Genomic DNA, 24,199 nt, shown 5'->3' with positions numbered 1-24,199 from the left:
ATTATGTATTTATATGTATTTATAGTATGTGCATTGTGTCCTTCCGGTTTTCAGTGTAACATTTTATACAGCTCTATACTAATTGTAACATTTCACTAGACTGTAACATGCTGCTACGAGGTCCCACAGTAAACAAATCACCAACTGGAAACCGATCCTTGCTCCAGGAAAGTCCCTCAGCTGGTCCCAATGCTAGCTAGCTGCAGTAGTAATACATAGTGTGACTGAAAGAGAAGGATGCCATTGGCAGACTGTGTCATTGACCTGTTGATGGATGAATAGAGCTATAAATACCCTTACAAGGTGGCAGACAGAACTAATGATGTGAACTGAAGGTTTCCATGTGCTTCTCCTGGACTTGCTCTCCTCCTTTACACGTCCTGATGGGCCCGCATTGAGAAACACCATCTGACACATATTTCCCAATATTTGGGCACAGACCTTGTCTCTTTCTATCTTGTTCAGTAACAGAATATGAACAGGCTAAAGCATAATGATCATGTTTCTGATAGCACAGAAGCTACTGTTACATTTCACTGCAGATTCAAAGCACTGTTGAAGAGAAAGCGAGTGTAGTCTCTGTTTACATTCAAGTACAGTTTGATTTCATATTTTGCAACTCACAATCAGCAAACCACAAATTACAGGGTTGATATCCCATGAGTTTTACAAAGATTTTCCATTAACTGTAAGACAGTCTCTCAAACCAAGTCTTGTGTATGTTTGTGTGTGTATGTGTGTGTATATGAGCATGCACATGAGAATCCCATCATGCCCCCGTTGGTGGTAATTTAAGCAGAAATGCATGCATGTTCATTGTAGGAGTGACTTTGTGTGTGCAGGAGTGCTTGTTTACTTGGACGTGTGCCTCGGGTGTGCTCATGTGTGTGCAAATTAAAAAAAAGCGACACTCAGTCAAAAGGTGTGAAAATCAATGTACCGTTCACTTTCACATGACTGTCACCCAACAAATGCATTCATTGGTTTGAGGGAAACTAAGTTCAGAACCTCCTGTCACCCTTTTTTCAATATAACACCCGATTCCATCAAGCCAACACATTTGCAGACAGTCTGTTTTGGGAAACTAGGAAATAAAAACACAAAGGGCATCATTTAAGACAAAGGGGGACATGCACTAACCCTGTTTGAATTAAAATTCTCTATTAATTATACTTATTTGCTGCTGTAATATTCAGGAAATAGTAAGTGATGTTAAAAGAGTTGTGTATTTCATTCAGGGACAGGCCTTTTATGTTCAGCACTGTTGTAATGTGGTCATGACTGACTCAGCCATATTTTTCCTATAATTAAGCCTAGCTTTTATAAATGTCAGTCTTACGGACAAATAACTCTTAATTGCTCAATGATGAAAAAAACACAGTTTGGATAAGAGCCCCCGTGGAAACCAAACAAAAGAATCTAATTGCCATTAGGGTATTGTGATTGTGCAGAAACACTCTATTAGTATTCAAACACAGTGGGAGAAAAGAAACTTCTAGATGGCATACTAAGTACTTTGAATGTGTGTGTGTGTGTGTGTGTGTGTGTGTGTGTGTGTGTGTGTGTGTGTGTGTGTGTGTGTGTGTGTGTGTGTGTGTGTGTGTGTGTGTGTGTGTGTGTGTATTCTCTGGAAAATGGGAGGAGATTTCCTATGTGGCATTATGTAGACATCCATGACCAATTAATCTGCCTTACATCAAGTCTCTACTCACAGATGGATCCTTTATTAGAACCATTTTCTAATCAACCACCAGCACCTGCTAAACCCTCCATTTTTACAATTTCAAATGTTTTATTTTTGGTAAACAAATTGCAGAGCTTGACTGGAACCAATCCACATATGGAGATTTGCTTGCTGTTCCCTAACAGAACTCACCTCAGCTTTTTCCCCCAGCTGATATCCCATAAGCGTATACAGTGTATTACCAGAACCAGATATGCACATATACGCCCACCAGCTCATATGTTTATTCTGAGCATCATTATACTATGTGTCCATGTTCATGGTAAAACACAAGTTTCTCAACAGGAGTGAGACAAAAAAGACTAAATAAAGACTAAACAGATTCTAGCAGCATGTCGACCACGCCCAACGGACAGAAAGAAAGAGAAAGATGTTACATTTCACCCCAATCAATGGCGGCCATTGTCTCCCCCCCGTCTGGCAGAGGTATAACACCTTTCCATGCACTTAAGCTGTGACCACTGCAGTGCGCTAAGGGAGCGCATGGGTATGGATTGCCTCGTGTCCCCGATGCGATCGGTGCTATTGATCGCGCTAATGCTGGACTGCGGAGGAAGGCGAGAGCCTGAGAAAGGGAGCAAGGGAGAAGGAGGGAGATGGGGAGAGAGAAAAAGAGAGAGTGCTGCAGGAATGCGTCCCCAGGGAGCCCGTCTTGGGCTGGGGCAGGGCTTCAGGAATGCTCCCCAGGAGATCCCAGTGAAGGCTAGGGCAGGGCTGGAAGAATGCTTCTCTAGAGAGTTGAGAGTGGAGGCTGGCTGGGGCAGGGCTAGAGGAATGTTCCCCCAGAGCACCCCTTTAACTCTGGGGCAGAAGTGGAGGGGCTCCGCGGGGGGAGACGCTCCCCCGTCCCCCCTCCGGCTCCAGGATGGCTGCGGATCAGGTTTCCGTGTGGGGATCAGCATCCTGCCGACAGGGCTTTAGGCTGCCCTGGGGAGGAGACAGGAGGCTGGAGGCACTGCTATTCCATAGGCCTTTCCAAAAACACTTCACAAATGCTTTGTCTCTGTCTCACTGTATTGTCTGTAGACTCTGTACACCCTTGTATTGTTACTGATCCATCATGGAGAAAGAGAAACACTGTCTGTAGTTTGACTTTTGTTCTCAGTTGGCACAAGACATGTTCATATGCTAGATATGAGATTGCAATGGTAGGCAAGGAAACATGCTTTCGGACCTACTCACCAAAGAAATACCTTGCTCCACAGCTCATTTCCACTTGTGTTTACTAGCTAGCCCACACTGTAAATAAAAATAACACCTCTAGCTCAAAATTTAATTCAAAAGATTGCATTTTCACAAAGCCTTTCGCTGTCAGTTCTCCAATTCTGTCTCTCTGAAGGTATTTGAATAGCCTAGTGCACACATGGGCTGTCAGCCTGGTGGCCATTCTTTCATTACGGGTCCAGCTCCCTTGAGCAACACCTTTTCTTGTGTCCTTCACTAGAGGAGGGGCATGGCTGCTCCCCCCAGAGAGATCCATGCCCTGCTATTTTAACCCTCTGTGAGATGACCTTTTTAATAAGTGTCTTTCTCTGTTTTCCTGCCGGCCACTGTGTGAGCAAACAGAGCATGTCTTCTGCTTCCCTCAGATAAAGGAATCAATCAGAGAGGGTGCAACAGAGAAAGAGAGAGCGATAACTGGGCCATATATGGATTTATATTATGTAGATTTCCCCTTTCTTCTTCCCTGTAGACACTGCAAAATGCACTCAGCTTCAATAAAATACATTTCAGATTTATGAGAAAAATACAAATGAAATACTAATACTCAGTGAAAAACAATAAAATCCCCCCACAATGAAGAAGAATGGTAATATGATAGAAATAGTTTAGACAAATTTCCAATATGAAGTCTATCTTTGCAACAAGTAAGTGGACAAATTTTTTAAACCCACTGATATATGTTCTCCCTCTTCCATTCCTAACCACGACATGTTTGTTTGAAGTGTTTGAATTCATTTACATCAGGTCTTTGGGTCAGCAGCATGGAAACATTCAGTAATACCCTCAACTATGAACAGGCTCCTGGCAGTCCGTGTTTTCTACTAACTGTTTCCACCAGGCTCCTATTGGTTGTACTGTTTTTTTTTTTCAACTAACTTTGTGTATTGATCCAACAGCTGCTTTGTGGCTGCCAAGAAGAATGTACCAAACTGCAAAGACTTTATTTGCTTCAAAAGGGCTCACATAAGAAGAAAGCGACATGAGCAAGACCTGATTAGCCGAACTCTGAGCCACCGCTGTTCATCAGAAATAATTCTGCTGTGTTTTTGCCCGGGCGTCTTGCAACATCCTGGTACAAAGAGCAGCACACTGATTACAAGGCTTTGAAAGGAGGAGAGGCGGTCAGGGGAGAATAGCTACTTTTGGCACAACACAGCCACTGAGAAGAGACCTCATGCTAGAGTGAGCTTTCAGAATTGGGCTTGAGTCTTTCCTGTGTGTATGTGTGTGGGGGCATGTTCTATGTGTGTGTCTATGGGAGAAAGAGAAATAGGTAGAAAGAGAAAGAAAAGGGGAGAAAGGGACTATTAAAGTAGATGTTTAACTCCACGGCGTAGTATCCCTGTGCATTTCCTCTCTATGCGACAATGCCAGTAACGTTAACAGGAGTATCATTAGGAATTCAAAGCATATGCCCTCGTGAGGACGCCCTCTTTCTCTCCCCCCTGTGCTTCATACCACACACATTATGCACTGTATAAAGTATTTATTGGTCTTTGTAAGATGAGGACTGCATTTTCGGCAGACAAACAATCAAAAAAAGAATAGAGGAGCCTTCATTTTATGGTTGTGTTTGTGTATTCAAGGCAGAAATGACAATGATCAACACTGCAACTCTTTGCCTCCCTCATATTTATATCCCCCTCTATCTAACACACGCTGTCTCTCATGTATTTACTTGCTCAATCAGTCATCCGCTTAGGCATGCAAACAACCACAGACACATAATACTGTGCACAAGCGCACACATGCTCCCTTGCAGCACCTGCGTGCTTGCACTTTGCATTTTAGACGACACATAATTCATCACCCAAGAGGCTAACCATACGCCGTGACTTCATCCAGTTGACCTCTTTCTTAAGTAGGTAGCCACAATAGCAGGGATGACGTGGACAAATCTGAGATAATCTCATGTACTCACCCAGAACTACACAAACTGAGTGAAAACACTATATAAACAACACTGTTATTTCCCCCTCTACTATATAGCATCCCTTTGAAACTACTGACTTCAGTTGTGCGACAAAGACCTGGTTATGGAGCGATTCTCTCGGTTTCTCTTGCTCTCTTCATCTCTCCCTGGCCCTGGCTCTGCCTGCTCTTTGTTCACTCTCTTCCTCAGCGTGCAAGTCTTTTTCAGCGGCACAAGCACAAGAATGGCACATTAAATCTTAATAGGACTGCGTCTGGCCGTGTTGAATTGCAGAACGTGTTAAGCCGGCGCTTTCCTCCCCCTTGGCACACGCTCGTGGAAGTGGAAAACAATTGAATAAAAGAAACCGCTCCCTCCCTCTGTAACACAAGTGACTTCGGCTGATCTGCTGAAGCTATGAGACTGAACTGACTCCGGCTCACAAATGACTTAAGCCCTTACTGAGAAACTGTAGCATAAATTGCATTAGTCCTTTTCAAAATGCATAGACATACATGGAAAGTAGACACAGGATTTACCTGGCCACCCACAAGGAAGCAGTTGCAAATTCCCTTCACAGTGACAATTGGAAAATACTGCCAAAAAAACTCACTAGATATTCTTCAATATAGCCTGTTGGCTGAAACAAAGAAAATAGAGTAGAAGAAGACAAAACTAGCCAGGAGAGACAAGTGAAATGTATAAAGATATGGAAGGGACAGAGGAAGAAGAGGGAAGTTTAGAGGGAGAAAAGGATAGGTAGAAAACTACGAAGAAGTGCAAAGCGACAGAGTCATGGAAGGGAAGAGCCAATCTTAGCAGCAGCTGTGATGTGAGTCCAGGCCTGCTTTGTAAGGCAGTCAGAGGTGGTAATTAGCCAGTGATGAGTTGACTGGTTGTGTGTCCAGTGCACGGCACTGCTGGGTGGGGCTGTGGGAGGTAGATAAGGCCAGCAGTGGGCTTATCTCTGAGAAGGACAGGCACCAGGCCTTCCAGGCAAATCCACCCACAGACCAGCCGCATTTTATTAACAGCATCATTAATGCCAGACAGGTTATGTGCGGTGGCTCAGAAGAGAGACAGGAAAAAGTAAAAAACAAATAAAGTCTCAATTCCTGCTTGGCTGGCCAGTCTAAAGTACATAGGCAGCGGTTGACGTGTTTTGAAAGCAAGGAGCTTGTGGAGATGTTTACCAGGTAGGCAGCCAACGGAAGGGCACGGAGAGCGAGCTTGGATCTTACCTCTGGGTTTTGCTCACTCTCCTCTGGGTCCCCGGAATTCAAATGATTTTCTTTTTTCTTTTTCAAACGTGGGACTGCTCACCAGAATAATGATGAGGCAGATACAGAGAAACATAACTAGGTACAAAGAAAAGGCAAAAATGTATTTTAAAAACTTTATAGACATTTTCTTAACTTGGTTTTCTAACAAAAGGTTTGTGAAATGTTGAGGGGTTTTTTTTTCTATGCTGAGTCTGCATAGTACAGTCAGGCGTGCGATGTTTTAGTTTTTTTTTGATCATTTTAATTTAAAAAATAATGTTACTGATAAAATACAATTTTATGCTAAAAATGCAATTACCCAAAGAAAGTTTTTTTTAGAATTTGGTTGCAGCAGCCTTATTTCCTTTGATCAAATGGCACCTTAACAGGTGTCTGCTGTGAAAAATGTGGAAAATGAGCACTCACTCGATCTGGCTTGATTTAGTAAACATTCGGGCGAAGTGTGTGACATGAACAAACACTTGGTTTGTAATTAACACTCTGTATTAGCATGTCAAATGCTAAAGAACGTTTCAGTGGCATATTTCTATACGACAATTTACACCAGCAGGCGACAGGATGTAACATGGCTTTGAATTTGTCAATCAACATACAGTATACCTCATTCAAAGACAAAGACACCTGAAAGAAACCTGTACAGACTTTTAAATCATGCAATAATCCCTCATGAAAAGGTCATAGGATTTTGCTTATGTCTGCATGGAAATGTAATGAACATTGATCCCCATAGGGCTTTTTCCTTAGATGGCTTTTGCCAAACTCACCAGTAATGGGAGGAAGGGAAGGAGGGAGATGGAGGGCGGTGGAAAGAGTGACCAGTCCGACAGGTTTATGTCTCCCTGCAGGCTGAGCTCTGTGGAGTGGGCCCACAGGAAGGAGCGGAGCCAGCTGTGACGGCATCCTGCTAGCCACTGTGGTTTAGGAACTTTGGGGTTACACTATCACCGACTCAACATTTCCCCCTCTCCTCTACCCCTCCCAGGGGTTGTTTTTGTTGGCCAGGGGGTAGTGTTTGGGTGGGGGCTGCTATGGGGCTCTGTGTAAGAGCCACTCCTATACTTCAGGATATGAAGAGTTCAGCCACCCACAAGGACAGGGATTCTCAAATATCATGTGAAGTAACACAGTTGTTCCTCAGTACTAATTGCCATTTTCGGACTGGAAGGTAGGTTCATAAATTTAGTTTTATGGGCAGGATGGGTGTCGTTTAAGGTCTCCAAGGCCACCAGCTGGACTATGCTTTGGCAGAGGGAACAGTGTGTGTCGGTGCAGAATGTAATGGTTTGACAGTAAAGCCATGCTATCAGGTAATACAGAGATGTCCTCTTAATGTTAAGAGCAGTGGACAGTGGGGGGTCCAGCACCGCTGAGAATGTAAAGGTCATCTAATCTATTTCACTTCCAACCTGCCTGGCTGATCAATCATCCTGGAGGAGTCGATCGATGTGATCAGAGAACCTCTCCTAAGAGATGGCTTCCCAACAAGTAGCTAGGATTCTCTGGAAGGCTGCAGAGTGTGCCAGCTTGGTACAAGTCTCTGTGATGCACCAAGACATAAAACCCTTGATTAAATAGTAACTTGCCACCTGTGGTAGCCATTCTCTAAGCAAGCAACTGATTTAAAAGAGCAAAGAACATCTACTGTTACTATCACTTCATCATGTTATCAGGCTCATTCTATATGCAATGCATGTACTCTAAAATCAGATCAACAAAGTCCTGCAGGACTGACTGACAGCCAAGAGAGATTGGGCTGTAGTAAACAGAGTGGTAATCTTTATATTAGGACATTATGTGCCCCCAGTCAAAGCATGATGCATCTTTCTCATCATGAACTTGGTTTGTAGAACATACCCCACAAACAAAGTCAACAGACAAAACCATCGCGTGATTGGATTTTAATCCAATTGCATTATTATTCAAGCCTCCCATTGGCCATTCATTACTCTCACATGGAGCCTGTGTGGGTTGTTATCACCCAATCAGGCTCAAGACTGTATTCTGGAGAGCATGCTTTCGTTTGCATCCTTTAAACCCTGTGAGCCTTCCCTCTCTCTGAGCCCGCCAACGGAATACCTAATTCCAAAGTAAACTGATTGCTCTCTCCAACAAGATTACGCTGTGATGATGTTAGCCAAATGAGACCGCTATTCGGATGCAACCAGGGCAGGCAAGGATTCTTACCGCAAGATGACTAATCAGCATGTTAAGAGAAACGAGTTTGGGGAAAAAAAAGGAGAGAGAAAACGAGGGATAGAAATCGAAAGAGTGTGAGAGAGTTGTGCGCGTGGGGGTAAGCAGAAATGTAATTTGCTTCTCACCTCGGGCGACTGGGCTCTGAGGCCAGTAAATATGCAAACAAGCTGAGCCTGGCCATCAATATGAAGACCCTAGATGATTACTAATCTCCACCACAGAAGTAGATTGAGGTCTGTACAGCAGTGCCATACAACATGAGGAAAAAAAAGAAGGAGGTTAGAGTCCAAACTAGATCTTCATATTGGTCCCCAACACTAAGCGCAGCTCAGAGTTATGGGTATATTTGACCTTCAGTTTGAGAAGTAATATACTATTTATGATGCATACAAATCAGCAATATAGCAGCAGTAAAAATATAGGTGTCTTTAACATATATTGCAAACATTCGAAAGGTTTCATTAATCTTTCATCATATTGTGAATGATAATTCAGACACTATTGCCATAACTTCTCAGTAACTTTGAACCTTGTTCAGAACTCACCCTAGTATTTTCATCATGGAGAACTCCTTGTCTGATATGAGCTGTTAGACGTGAGGCACAGTAGTTTACGAGCCCATTGTCATTCCCCATCCGTAATCCGGGATAAAAAAAACCTATGGGACATGGACCAGGCTGGAGTCATTAGGTGTGTGCGTGGCTTACCCAGACAGCCAGATAAACCAGATGCCTCGGGATGGCCAGGGGTCATCTCTCTGCGAGAACACGTTGTTGATGTCCTTGTTTCTCTCTACCTCTTCTTCACCCGCACTCCTTCTCTCGCCCCTCTTCATCATTCCTTTCTTTCTTGCTTTCTTACTCTTACTTGATTACTGTGCACAGTCATCACAAACACAGAGGTCCGTGTTGGAGCTTAGCAGTCGAAGAACCTGTCAGCTAAAGGGAAGAAGGAAAGACAAACGGGAGTAGTGTGTGGCCCTAGGTTGAATGCCTGAGGATGTACTACGTGTGGAGGGTAGTTAGTGTAGAAGGACGCACCGCAGTATGCAGGTGAATCCTCTCATTTTGGGAGACTTAATGCATTTGAATCTTCACCTCAAGGGGGGAGTGTTACAACTTTCTGATACAGAAGGAACCTTGATACAAAATGCAGCAAAAGTTGTGTCTTTTTTTATTTTTTTATTTCTAAATACAACAGGAGGGCCATGAAAGAGGAATATATATTCTAAGGATGTCTTCCCAGTCTTAAACATAATTGACTATTCCTTGTATTTTAGAGTGTGTTTCCAGCGTTGAGCTTTACCCTCTGCAGTGAGCGCACAAAGCTTGAGGATGTTTACCTGGCATGATGCCTGTTGTAGCTGCCCTCCTGTTGAGGAAAAGCAGGTCAGGTTATAGCTTTGTGTTTGTTTGTGCGTGTGAGCGTTTTTGGGGGTGTGTATGAGTTTGTGAGTGTGTATGTGTTTGTGTATCTATATGTGTGTGGTACGTGGATGAGAAGGAGGGGGAGATCATTAGGACGGAAAGGGTCAGAGAGCGCATTACATTCAGCCAGGAAAAACGCAAGATGTATCTCCAGTGTAAGCATTTATTTTTGAGGGGTGGATAGGATGTGCGGTTATGGGGGCGGTGGGTAACAGGGCTCTCAATCCAACTGAACCGTCCATCTGCTCAGCCATCAATCTTCCTCCTTTCTATCCCTCTGTTCATTTACTCATCCAGCCATTTATCCATCCTCACCCATGGCCAAAGGGCCATGTGTCTTTGTGGCCCTGATAATCTGGACCAATTTCCACTGCAATTTATTTCCCAGCCAACCACCCACCTGGTCAAGCAGCATCAGGCTTCTCAAGGTAGAGCCAATCATCCCAGCAAGCCTCTTCCCACCAATCACATCCTGTTTTTTCCTCCTCGAGCCTAGGATCTTTTGTCTTTTGTGTTTTGAAGTCTCAGTTTAGTACTGGAGTAATGCAACAATTCCTCTTGCCTTTACTGTAATCTCTGACACCGCTCAGCAGCCGTTGTTTACCTCCAATGTCCTAACCCTTCTCCGTCTTTTATTTCTATTATCATCTTACATTTCTATCCATAGCTCTCTCTGCTGCCGACCCTGTTCCTCTTTCTTTCTCTCTCCCTCCCTCCCTCCATCCTGTCATTGCTCCTCAGTATTCTGCTGCTGTCTTGTGTGGAGTGATTTTGCCCAGACACGTCTGGCTCTGGGTAAAGTGCGGTCCCCTGAGAGCGTGCTCTGCAGCCCCCAGGTCGCCGGCACCATGAATACATTATGATCCCCATTTCCATCCTGTTGCCACGGCAGCACTTTTGGAGCCGCAGGGCGATTAAGACGTGTGCTGTCGATACCCTGATAGGAGCAGAAGTTGGATCTGGAAGCTGGCCTTTGATCAGATTCCATCCTCCTGCCTACCATTGGTGGCTTCAGTACAGGAAGACAAAGGGGAGGTCTTGTGGGCTTTTTATTGGTTTGACAAGCTCACCTGCTGTACATAAGCATACCATGCATCCATCCTCAAGCTCTTTTTCCCACCTCTCTGCTTCATCTCTGTCTTTTCCTGCCTGAAACCATTTCCCCCCCTTATTCTCACTTCCGTTGCTCCTCCCCATCGCCGCAGTTCAGCTAAGGCAGCATTATACGCAGTCTCTCTCTGCTCTCTGATATTCTGCTTTCCTCACAAAGGAAGCAACTCCCTTACCTTTTATTGTTTCCTTTTTTTCTTTGGGGGATGATGTATAAAACATGGTGCCTCAGGTAGAGGATGTTGGGTAGGAAGCCATGTCCTCCTAAATGGCCAGCCGTGTGCATGCGCCTAACACTTCACTGAGCAATCTGTCAACATGTCAGCAACACATGTTTTGTAAAAAGCCTCTGGTGGGAGCCAGGGGAAAAAGGCACTCCTGCCAGACCAGAGAGGAAATGCTTTTTTCTCCTCCATGCAGTGGATTTTCTATTGCTGGTTCTCAGTCCCAAGGGCCCCCCACCACCACCCTCCCCTCCCCCACACATACACCCGTTGTCTGCACTTCAGAAATTTGAACTGGGGACCCTCGAGGGGGTTTACTGGGAGGGTGGGGGTAGGCTGGGAGGGAGGGGCTCCCTCTTTTTCAGAGCATATGAAATTGTGAAGGTATATTGTGGCAGGTCCCCAAGCGGTCTTTTCTAATACCTGAGTTTCTGGCGAAGCTGGAAATTACCAGCGGCTCCCCCGAGGGACGGCTTTATCCACACCAGGAAGGGGAGCAGAACTCAGTGGGGAGGTTACTTAATGCATGGCTGAAATAAAAGAATTTCTGAGAGACAGAGGCTGAAAAGCAAGCTTTTTCTTTTTTAACCCCCCCCTCCCCCCTTCCCCCCAGTTGTATAGTTTACTACTCTCTGCCTTCTCTTGAAGGGTTCTAGTTTAATAAACTTTCAGAGGATCCTGCTGGTGCAGACAGCTAGACAAATACCCTTGTGTGTTCTCCTTTGTAGGAGATACAGCTTTTTGTTATGTTCTTGCAAATTTGATTTCTCCCTCTGTCTTTCGTTTTCCCTGTCACCCTCTGTCTCTCTCCCTTTCTGCATTTGTCTTCATCTCCCTCGTCCTCCTCTCGCTTTCTGTCCGCTCTTCGATACACACACACATACCATACAGACACACACAAAGTCAAACTCTGTCTCTTGTGGTTGAGTTTTATTGTTTGGTCTGTCTCTTCGTTCTCCCCCTCTGTGCTCCCTTTTGTTTTCTGTATGTTTTGTTGTATTGTGCAGAGAGGCTGAGATGCAGATAGAATGCAGACAGTTGCCCTGGGTGAAGAGCGCGCACAAGCACCCTTGGTGTTTTTTTAACAAAACACATTAATCTATTTACACATGACCAAATGTATAAAACTATACTTTTTAAATACAGGGTATAAGATGTTTTTTCATCACAGAGATTTATTGCATAATGTTTTGGGGGCAATTTACGCAACCCTCTGTATGGCCTTATTTTCTGCTTACTTTATGCCAGGATGCCCTTTTTCTTGGTAATCAGCACCTGTATTTAATGTCCATGGATCATTAATCTTGCCTTGTTCATAACCCCCAAAAAAATCTCATCCCATGTATAAAGTGCCTCTCTCCATGTTTCTTCCTTCCTCTCTCTACCTCCCCCTCTACTGTTGGTAAATAATTCAACCTTTTCCCTGTAACAAGTGCTGGCCTTAATAGGGAGCAGTACCTGTAGTTGGGATAAACAAGGCAGCCGGCCTCAGCAGTGAAACAGAGGGATTTAGGCTTCATGAGGGCAGAGGAATAAGTCGTTGCCTTCTGAAAGGCAGAGTAGACTGGCTGACATTAATTAAACCCTATAGGATAAAGGTTATCTGAGGCCTAGCAAAGCAGAGACCATGCATAAATGCGGGATCTTATGTCTGCTGAATCCTAATCAAGACTTCTTATTAGAGCGACATGTGTGGGCTCAGCTATGTATCGTATATGTTTGCACTGTTATGTTCCCAAATTTGCCTTTCTCAGGGAGCAATTGATGTAAAGGAGTGACAACATTACCTCCAATGATAGATAATCTAAGCAAATAGTTCTCAAAAAATATGAAGAACACTTTAGCTACTACCTCTGCTAGATTTAGCACATTCCTAAAAATAGAGACTGAGGCAACTTTCTGGAGAGTTCCATGTTTAGAAGACATTGTTTTGCCCACCACGCTCTGTGATGGTGTGCCTCCTCACCAGAGATCTTCCCATGGTGCACCTGTGACTGAGTCACCTGACCCGAGTTTCAGCATGGCGCTCGGGTGCCATGGCTCATGTTTTGCAAATTACCCAGGGGGCCGAGCAACACCTCTGTGCCCATATTTCCTCCCTGCTGTATGCATAGTGCATGGGATTATATTCCCCAATGCCAACTCCTCCCTCAGACAATGATCAGCCTCAGAGATGACAGTCACCTCACTAACCCAAGAACGCCAAGGAAAATACAAATTAATGAAGGGAGAAAGCCCTGGTCTGACCTTTTGGCTTCCTCCGTTTGTGCTGAATGTATGCTAGTTAAAGAAAAACAGCATGGATCCTGTTACCAGGCTGGTAGGGCTCTAAGTGTTATGTGTGTGTCAACGGGACAGGTAATCTTAGAACATCTTTTTTTCTCTCATCTTCCTCCTGACTTGTCAACTTGTTTGCATGCCAAATTTAATTAAAGGTCACCTTATTGATAATATTCTTGTGATATTTAAAGTAACCAAGTAATATAGCCAGTGCAGGAAGGACGAAGGTTTTTATTACCATCTCATTGTATGCTACTAGCTCTTTCACAGTAATAGCATAATAGCGTGCTAGCATATACCGATAAAGGCTGATGTCCTCTCATCTACAACAGACCAATGAAAAGCAATTAGCTGATATGGATGTTACTGTCAGTGATCACTGATATTGGGGGACTATTACATTCACTCTCCTGAATGATGATCCTTGAAATAGGTTCATCACAGTAAGCTGCAGACTCAGATAGATGTGAGATTACCACATATAAGGAGGAAAACTCTTTATCACTGCATTAGAGTTTTGTATTCCAAGATATGGAGAAACCTTTACAAAATTGTCACAATATCCACAAAAATCCAAAAGATTTGCTATACTATAACATTTTCTTCTGTTTCTGTTATAAAATGACTCATCTCTAGTATTTGATTTATTCACTTGATATTGTTTATAAAGTAAATTCCAATTTTAAAGTCATACTGAGCATCTGAAGTTTTTACTCAAGTTTACTTGTATTGAAGGGATGATAATTCATATGGGGCTGTTGGTTGGCAGTCATACCGAGTTCCTTTCCTGAGAGAGGCATAAATAGCCTCCCAGGTGGTGGTGTGTAACTAAGTAAATGGTTACTAAGCCAAGGAGTGCCCTATGTAAATAGGGCAAGAAAAAGTATCCGTTGAGGTACTGGAATGAGAGGAGGGTATTCAAGGGTAAGATGAACCTCAATAATCTCTTTTAGGCATTTTTCTACAGTGACCCTGAAAGTTTTCCACTAAGTACATCAGCATGCAAACTTTTAGCAAAACAATCCAGGGGAAAGGTGTTTTTTTTTTCAGCTGATAAATAGATAAACAGGAATAAATCAATGTGAAGTGATAGATGAATAAGTAAAATGCCCTGTAGTCATTTGTCTGGTTGTATTCAGGCCTCATATTCCAGTCCTGTTTTGCAAATGAAGATTAGGTTGAGGGCAGTGAAGAAACTGATTCATTCGGTGAGGCGGGTGCATGTTTGTGAGCGTGTATTAGTGTGTGCATGTGTGTGTTTTCATAGTACTTAGTAGTATTAAGATATGATGATGAGCTGCTTGGATACCAGCAGAAAACAATAGAAGGGGAAACAAAGCAAACCCCTAAATCTGTCTGCCATTTGCGCTCACATACTGTACACACATGTCATGAGTATTCTGGCACAGTTACTGGGCCAGGGAAGTGCTGGTCTGGGGCCTGGCCCATTCTCCAGAGACAACCCCCCCGCCTCCTCCCTCTCCGCCCCCTTCCCCCTTCCTGTGCAGTCTGTGGACACAGTCTGAGGCGACAAGGTTGCACAACAGCTCACAAAACCTCCACTTTACAAACATGATCATAAAAAAACACAGCCTGCCATTATAAATGTTTCAAAAAAAAAAAAAATTAGGACTGTGATAATTGTGTCAAGGGGGAAATAGATCAGACGAATTATAGGAAGAACCAGAAAATCTTGCCGTGGCTTTGTTACTTTGCTGTTGGTTCATTTCGACATTGATCCACCCTTCCATCTGTCATCCTTTTCCTGTGCTCCTTCTTCAACTCTCCATTTCTTTCTCTCTTTCTTTCTCCCTTTCTTGGATTCGGTAGTGGAGGAGCCTTCTGGCTTTAACAGAGAGGGGATGAAGATGTTTATTCATCTGGAGGGTATTAGAGCCATGATTAAGGAGAGGAGGGAGTAGTAAGGCTGATGCGACGTCTGCATCGCTCGTTCATGGGCCGCCTGCAGGATTCTGGCCAACACACAGGGAAAACAAGAAATGAAGGATAATGAAAAAACTTGTGGTGAAATTCGATTCTCTCGGGAAAGGACAGAAGTTAAATTTTAGCCGTCTCGCTTGCTCTCTGATTCTCAGTCTCACTCCCTGTCCTCACAGCTACGCTAATTATTAATGAATGCGGTTTCTGTTGAACCTTGGAGAAGTGTCAGTGCTGCAGTCACTGAGGGTTAAGAAATCTTGACATTTAAGACAGGGATGCATGAAAATACATCGTCTTGCTTGAGTTGATGCTTGTTTTTCTTCCCCTCCCGCTGTCCTCTCCAAGATGCATGTTTTCTTCTCCCTCCTGGGCCGTCTCCAGTTGTTTTACCACTGACAAGCTGGGATGGCATTGAGGAGGTATCAAATAGAGCCACAGTGTATTAATCAGGGGAACTAAAGGTCATGGGTCAGGAGGCAGGGTCAGGTTTTTCTGATAAATGCAAGTGCTAAAGCTAACATAGCAGTCCATTGCTAGGGTTATTTGTCCATATGCATGTGATTTTTTTCATCCATTACAGTGAGAAAAAAAAGGGGTGTTGATATCAGACTTTTTTATGGGCATTTGGCAGACTAACTGCCCTTTTTAAAAATATTCCCAGTGCACTGAAACATAGATCCAAGTGTCTGAAGTTATCTTTGAAAAGTGAAATAATTCTTAGTTGAAGTCAGGCCCAAGTTTTATAGGTCACTATGAGGTAGTTTGATTAGAAAGAATTAGACCCTATTTTCCGAATTCACTGAGTGCCATGCTTGTTTTTAAGTAATGGATAGGACCTCTTGAAACTTATAGAGCAAACCCTAATTTAATGAAGCAACCATACAGTAACTCAGCACATTTCTATACGCACAACAATTTTTTTTCTTTTCCAGGATGATCACATAAATCACATTTCCCTGAGTAACTAAGAGTGGGGAAAAATAAAAGAGCATCCAAGTAAACTCTCGCGCGGTGAGGAAATATTTGTAGAGCAGTAGCATAGTACAGCACAGCGCTGCAGCATCTCTCACAGTGGCTGACTGGCTGACTGGCTAGCTGACTGTCCACTGGGTCCTGCGCCTGGTCTGCCGCAGTGTTGAGGGAACAGCACAAACACACACACACACGCGCGCACATACAGAGGCTCCCGTGCCTATTGAAGCCCAGCCCATCCCAGTCCCGCCTGGCCCAGCACTCCCTTAGAGCCAGTGCAGTGAGGCAGGCGGTGAAGGGGCATGCTGGGGGACAGATTGTCATCCTCCTTTCTCCCCCTGGGAGGCTCACTGTGGCTGCTGGTCCAGCCAAGGCCTGGGAAACAGCCTCCTTCCTGTTTGTGCTGTAGTCTACCTGAAGTGGTCAACTGTCCTTCCTCTCCACACCACCAGCCGTTCTACAGGAGATGAGACCACTGCCAGCCCCCTTCTCCCACACACAAACTGGTCCACCTCCATCCTAAACACACCTCTGACCATCTTTCTCTGCAGCACCTTTAGGTCTTATCTCTGCCAAAGCCTCATAAGGCCTCTTTTAGAAAAAAAAAGAATAAATACTGTACTGTATTTAAGGTACTGAGCATTTAAGGTATTCCTCTTTACTGAAATGTAGTTTTGCCATAGTGATAGTATCTATGCAATTAATATGCATCTATTAATAATTTTAAAACACTATACCAAGTTTCACAGTACATTTCAGGTACTGACATGCATGTTGTGAAGTGTATTCTGGTTTGAGTGTGATTCACGTTAATAATTCAAATCAAAGTCAAATTCAGCTGAAACAATAAAACATCAACATTACCCCTTGAGCCCACCTGCTGCAGTCTTAATAGTAATCTATTATGAACCCCAAATTCACCTTTCTTGAATAATGATGTAATTAAATGTCCACCTATTCTTCTCCTCTCATTAATTTCTTTTTTCTCTTTTGAAAAAAACACTTAATTTTGAAAGCAGCAAAATGAGGCACTGACAATTTAATTTCTTGTTCAGCCTGTCTCTGTGACTTTGCCCTTCCCCGATGTAACACTTGCTTGTCTCACAGAGAATACACAGCAGAACACAGGCAGGGCCAAACATAATAATACAAGTCAACCTCCCTACAAACTGGTTTACTGGCCATTTTTAATATAAGCCTTTTTTCAAATGAAATGTTTATCATATTTCTCAAACAGTTAAATATATAATTCATCACATTTTTGCAGGCTTGTTCAACCCTATTTGGCACTCATATTACAGTATGTGTTAAAGTGTTTTGCTGACCCCAGTGACCTCAATGTAAGAGCATGTAGTTGTTATGGAGCATAAGAAATGTGTTACCCAGCATTTAGTCATCTTTGGCGTGCTTTCAGAGTTCAAACACTGCGGTTATGGATTGTTACACGATGCTAATTTTCACAGGAAACACAATGAGGCAAATCCTACACACAAACATCCTCCTCAATTTTAGAGGCCTGACATTATTTTAAGAAATATTATTGATTGATTATGATCATTAGTATCCATTTCAGTTTGTCAAAGTTGGTGGAAAGACATCAGTGTAACAGGGATGGAATTCCCCTTTTCATTTTGTCTGACTATCATGGAAAGAAAAAGCCTAGTAAAGGATGACTGACCGCCCTACTTTTCCTCCTCCGGCCTTCCATTTGTCTAACTTTCCTGGGACGCCACTGGGGCAGTGTGATTTCTGGGACAGTGACCAAGTGCTCCTGTCTGAGCTGGGGGACGTGGGTAATGTGGACAAAGTAGTTGACAGTTTGCTGCTTCCCCATGGTTGAGAGACAGAGCCATGAGGGCCAGAATAATGGACAACCAGACCACAGAGTCAGGACAGCGTTTGATGTTCCAGCTCTTTGTGTCAGGCCCCGTGTGAAAAAAATCCCCATTGACTGCAGTTTGGGGCTGTGTGTGTATTCTTCCTCCAAGTTTGCATGTGTGTGGATATGGGTTTTGTTGTGCATGTACATGATGCCTGGCCAGAGTAACTCGCTGCTACGGCACTGATGAATGCGCGGGAAGTGAATCCTCATTTCATCTACTGTTTTTCTACCTTGTCCAGTAAAAGACAGCATCCTTGTTCACTGCTCCTCCAGTCGTCTCACACAACCCCTCCTCTCATCCTGTAGCATAGCGGATTTGATTGATCTGTAGCAAGGGGGGAGAGGGACCTGACATTTCTCAGTGATGTGCAAAAAACATATTGTGTTTGCTAAGAAAAAAAAGACGACGAGAGAGAGAGAAGCTGAGTATACATAACACACACACACATAGACAATACTATATCTGAGGCTGATAATGTAATGATAAATAGCAGCTACTTTAAATATTTCTGCTTGTGCTTATTTGTGTGTGTGTGTGTGTGTATGTGTGTGTGTGTGTGTGTGTGTCTATGAGTGTTAATCAGCTGCATGGTGCAAAAAGCCATGTCTAGCCACCTGGCACTTTTGTTGACAGCTACTGGGAATTATCAGTGTTTCATTTTGACTGGATTTGATGTCTTAAAACAGGGATGTAGCAGGACTACTGTGAGTAAAGCCCAGCACTAGGCCTCTTCCAATAGCTCTGTGTCCTCTGAGCTCTCAGTCCTGAATCAACTGAGTGATTCGTTCATCTGACTGGAATTAGTCCCAGAAATTCGACATCCCCCTCCTCTCTCTCTCAGTCAGGGAGATTGAAGTCTTAGCTAATGTAAGAATTTCTCTCGCCACCTCCTCTATTAGATCTTAAGTGGTTTTGTCACAAACAGGGCCGTACATGATAGTGTGTTGTTCAGACACACATTGCTATTTGGGCATCAGAACAGGAAAAGCGTTGAGATGACACATGCATTGTCTCACGGGAAAGGCTCACTACTTTTCCCAGTAACTGTAAAAAGATCCCCTCTCTGAATATGAAGTGGGGTCACGGTGTTACATCAGACAAGTTGTCAGCTTTTTGTTTATTCAATGAATCCCTAATCCCCAATGTGCCACAAATACACTCACACAAACACATCTCTTATGACAACCACTACGTACAGATCTCTGGTACAGCACACAGGAAGACAAGGTTTGGCGGCTGAAAGCATGGGCATGCTTTGCTTCACTAGAATGGCTTTTGAACAAAGTCTAGCTTGCTATAGAAGTGGCAGATGAGTGATAGCAAAAACACTTTTCTGATGAGATAAGGTCCTGGACCTGGATAAGAGTTTGGCTTCCTAAATAGAAGTGATGTACTCTGTTGCTGTCAGGCAGTGATAAGCCATCTTGAACTGCTTCCAGGACCTCAGACATGAAACAGTGACTTATTCCCAAACCACGGTCCCCGAAAGGTTTCAGGAGGGTATATTACTGGAAAAAAACAATAGAATCACAAATGCCTGTTTATCATGCATTGTTTAAATGTGAGATTTGGGCAAAACCTGTGATCAAAACTCAAATTCTATGATTAAAAAAAAGTAAGTAGGTAGGTAATTATGTAAGTAAAACTTTATTTCTTTATTCCTTGTTTGCACTTTTGAAAATATGGTTTATTATTTTATATTATGAGTATGGATGGTTATCGTTATTTTGACCCAGCTGAAAAAAAAAACATCACAGAACATCTTCAGCATCTATAGCTTTGCACTAAATCAACTGCAATGCAATTTTTAATTATCCTTTTTTAGTGTTATTTTATGGCGAATAAAAAAATCAGTGTTGTGCTGATAGTTGTTAAAAGACATTTCACAACATTTTAAAATGTTGAAAAGACACAGGTGTGTTTGGCTGTATTTTGGGAAAAGGCCATTTGTGTTTTAAGGATTTCTTACAGCACTTACACCACCAAATGTTAAACTGAACATCTTAGCTTTAGCCACAATACATTTAACATGAGAACTGATTCTGAGTCTTTCATTTTCAGCACTTACACAGGTTAGGCATTAGGGCTTTCTCACATTCCGTCATACCAGTGAAATTGTTCTACCACCCATATACCACTTGAAGGGGATTATAATGGTTTTAAATCTGTATAATTTTTTACGTATATTTTATTGATTCTGCCAGTGCCGGGCACACCAGCCATTATTACTGTATATTTGAAGTACTAGCGATCCAAAAAATCACACATTGCCCTCCTTTTATTCTAGCATTCAGTTTACACTATGACAAAGCGGTATCTGTCTACAAAGAATTTAGTTGTAGTAATTCTTTTCAAATTATGAGTATAATTTAGGATTTTAAAAAAACAGACTATCTGCCACCATATGTATAATATAGTCCAAGGGGAAACAAGGTCATCAGGATAATTAATGACTTGCTCTCCTAAAAATATATTTATAAATCTTGCTAATTCCCAAATACATTAATTACCTAAATCAAAATCAAAAATTCTTCAGTGGTTATGAAAGCTATGCGGCTTTGTACAGAAACGGCAAACTTACCTGTTCCCAGCATTAAGGACCTTATTTGAACAGGAGTATTTACTCTGGGAGAGTGTGCTATAAATGAACATAGAGGAAGTGGTGCACAAAGAGTAGTTCAGACTGGCTTAAAGGAAACTAAGACCTGCGTGTGAAGGGGGAATTTTTAGTGGGTACTTTTGCAGTAAAAGAAAAAAGAAACACTAAATTATATAGAGCTGTTGCAAATGTCTTTATTAACCTTACATAAATGGATGGCTTGAACTTGACAGGCTAAGCTTTTTTTTATTTTTAAAAAAGTGTTTGTGCACTGTAACTTAGACTTGAATTTATATCTTACCAGTCAATATGGCTATGACACATTTTATGCCATCCCCTATAGCAGCATTCCAAATGAGGTTGTTTTGTTCCATATAGGAGACATTTAAAAGCGAAAGAAGGAGGGGTAGGGACAGAACTCCCAGAGAGGGACAGGCCTTAAGATGGAGGTCTTCCTCCCAGGACGTGACAGGCTGTTGGCTGGAGGATGCTCAGGAAGGCCTTGGCAGACCAACAAAGACAGCCCTTCAGCTGCAGGGTGTAGTTTTTCAGGCCCCAGCATCCCCTTTGGCAGCAGCACAGAGAGTGCTGGCGTGCACAGGCCCCCAGCCCGAGAGACAGGGAAGTAAGGCCCGTTCTTTTATTTACTCAGGCTGCTGCTGAGGCCTGGGCATTTCTTGTCTGGGTGAAGAAGGAAAAAAACAAGTCTTTCTCTCGCTTTCCTCTAGCGATCTCCAGAGGCAGATTGCTCTTTCATCTACAGTTGTTCACACACTTGTTTCGGCCATTGCGCTTGTATCTGTGTATTCTATGTCTACATGTATGTGCGCTCGTATATATGTTTGTTACTGTGAGTGAGTGCGCAGCATGTGCAGTCATGATCTGTAGAGTGTATATTACTGAGTGTGTGTGTGTGTGTGTGTGTGTGTGTGCGTGCGTGTGTGTGTGTGTGTGTGTGTGTGTGTGTGTGTGTGTGTGTGTGTGTGTGTGTGTGTGTGTGTGTGTGTGTGTGTGTGTGTGTGTGTGTGTGTGTGTGTGTGGGAGATCCACTGTGGGAAAACTGTACCTTAAATGTACAGTTTCAACTCAGAATGCCCCAAAACAGATGTGGGCTTTCTTTCTTTCTTTTTTTCTCCAATGGCCATCACAGTAAGACAAAGGATATAGTGATCATGTGTTTTACAAAAGCAGCAACTCTGGATTTTCACATACAACATATTAAAGTCAGATTGGTATGATGACACTTTGAGTAGTACAATAGGTCCAACTCAAGTCAAAGTAATTTCATTATTTTATATAACATTAATATTATTGTATTATTTTATCATACAGCAGCTTCTTTAATGTTTCACAAACCTAATATTAAGATACCTGTTTACCCATCTCAACATCCATTCTGCTAGTTGAACTCAAGTAATGTTTGCGACTCCCACATGTCCCCCACAGATACGACTTTATGTGTGTGTGGTATTGAAGTAAAGGCACTGAATAAATGATATACAACAAGTAAACAACAATAAAACAAAAAAGTGGAATGAGGTTGTCCTGACAGCTTAGTGATGTCTCAAGGCAAAGACATCCTCATTTAAGACAGTAGAATTTCATTTAGCCTTGTATAGAGGCCCATTTATTTGTTTGTTTTATACTATTGTCTCAAAGCCAATATGTATGACTGTAAGGCATTGGCTGGGGTCATTCTTCTTGCACTGTCTTCTTCTCCTATACCCTGGGAGGCAGTATGAGAGAGGGCAGATCCGCCCCCTCTGTGGAGGAGGGCATAGCACTGAGTCACCCATCCTCCCTCAAACCAGAAAGAGAGAGAGAGAGAGAGAGAGAAAAAACATTGAGGCATGTATGAAAGATAAAGCAAGTAAATCAGGCAAGGTTTGCTCCTTGAGTGAGATGTGTGTGTAGAGTGGGCACCTTGCCAGGGGTGGGAGGTTTCCGGGAGGGCCACGGTGTGGAGGTGGGCTCTCAATGTGCCGCTTTCAGCAGTTTGGAGGGGCAAGGGAATGGCCTCCGACCCCATCTGTTTCCTGAAGATAGGCCCTGATGGGGGTAAGTGTTCAGAAAGGGCATGATATCCTGACAAAGGGCAGATCTCGCAGCAAAAACAACAGAAAGGGTGAGAGAGAGAGAGAGAGAGAGACTTAGATTTGTCAGCTGAAGGAGAGTACAGAGGTTGGATCCTGGAAAGAGCTAATGCTTTTCCTTCGTCCCTCTCATAAATCTTTGCAGTTTCCTCTTGTTTTTCCCATTCCAAGTTTTGGCCTTTTGACACAGTTTTTTTCTGAAGAGGTCGGGATTACGTTGTTTTATTTAGGCAAGGAAGTTCACAGCACTTAGAATTCGGCAGCGGGAAGAAGTGGCCTGTAACCTTTTGAACTTGTGGAAAGTGGTGTTCTGTGTTTTCCATTCATATCACTGTACAGTGAACCAGTGGAATGGAATGTCGGCAACAAAGCGGTTTGAATAGGGACACATTAAAGTAATTGTAAAATGAATGGGGGCTGTATTGTCAGTAGACTGGTGTACCCTGGGCATTCTCTGCACCTGCTTGTCCTTGAGACAAATTTTTAGCCATTTGGTTGTCTTCCCCTAACTGTTTTCCTGACCGCCCCCCCAACCAGCACATGGCATATTCATCCATCCAGTATCAGTTGCCTCACGGCTTAGCAGAGACCACATAGAAAAAATATGATAATAATGCATATTCTATAATCTAATATCTATTGACTAATGTTCTGAAAGGCCCATATTTCATGAAAATCATCTTTTTCGCAATGGAGGGTTCCTAAAGGCTATGCATAGCTGGGGTCTAAATTGCACATTTAATCTTTTCTTTCCCTCTTGAGAACTGCTTTTCCTTTCTTTTTTTTCTATTGTCTTAAGGTCATTTCAAGGGCTGTTGTTTTTCAAAAAGATTCTAGTAATTGTTGAGGAATAATAGAAATGTTTTAATTTACCTCATACCAGGCTTACATCCTAAAGTACAGCCAGTGGCTTGTATTGGCTTTAAATGTCAGAGAGATTGTGTTTTGAGTCACAGTGGGCTAAGCCATTACATGGCCACATACAAGGTTAATTGTAGTAAAAGTATTTCCATTTATTCTCTTCTCTAATTGTACTTAAGACTGCATATTTAAATGCAACTTTTTAGATAACACCTAAGGAGAGGCATTGTTTCCACTGAAGAAAAAATGGTCTAAGTTGAAAAGAATTCTAAATTCATACACCATAACCTTATAATTACTATGACAAATAACACCATGGTGGCCCACCTTTTCTATTTCAAAGAGTCAGACAAATGAGTTGCTAATACAGCCTTAAAACATCTCTCTTACACACTCTCCTTTTTTCTCCACCTTTTTTCCTCTTACTTGCCCTTAAAACCCTCTTTTCTC

General features: G+C 42.8%; 1 protein-coding gene across 6 annotated transcripts in view; it reads left to right on the top strand.

Annotated features, from left to right (window-relative positions):
- The window catches only part of LOC120799282 (zinc finger protein 521-like), a 90,348-nt gene that overhangs the window by 15,460 nt on the left and 50,689 nt on the right, over positions 1-24,199 (top strand). Inside the window, exon 1 of one of the 6 annotated variants that reach the window (XM_040144329.1) lies at positions 22,815-22,853. The exons of the other annotated variants lie outside the window; for them this stretch is intronic. The gene's annotated coding sequence lies outside the window, so the exon portion shown is untranslated. Of the gene's footprint in view, positions 1-22,814; positions 22,854-24,199 lie in introns of those variants that run through there. 6 annotated transcript variants of the gene reach the window in all.

This window comes from Xiphias gladius, chromosome 14 (assembly GCF_016859285.1).
Source record: "Xiphias gladius isolate SHS-SW01 ecotype Sanya breed wild chromosome 14, ASM1685928v1, whole genome shotgun sequence".
Lineage (NCBI taxonomy): Eukaryota > Metazoa > Chordata > Actinopteri > Istiophoriformes > Xiphiidae > Xiphias > Xiphias gladius.
Note: the sequence above shows the minus strand (reverse complement) of the source record. Positions and strands in the feature narration are given on the sequence as shown.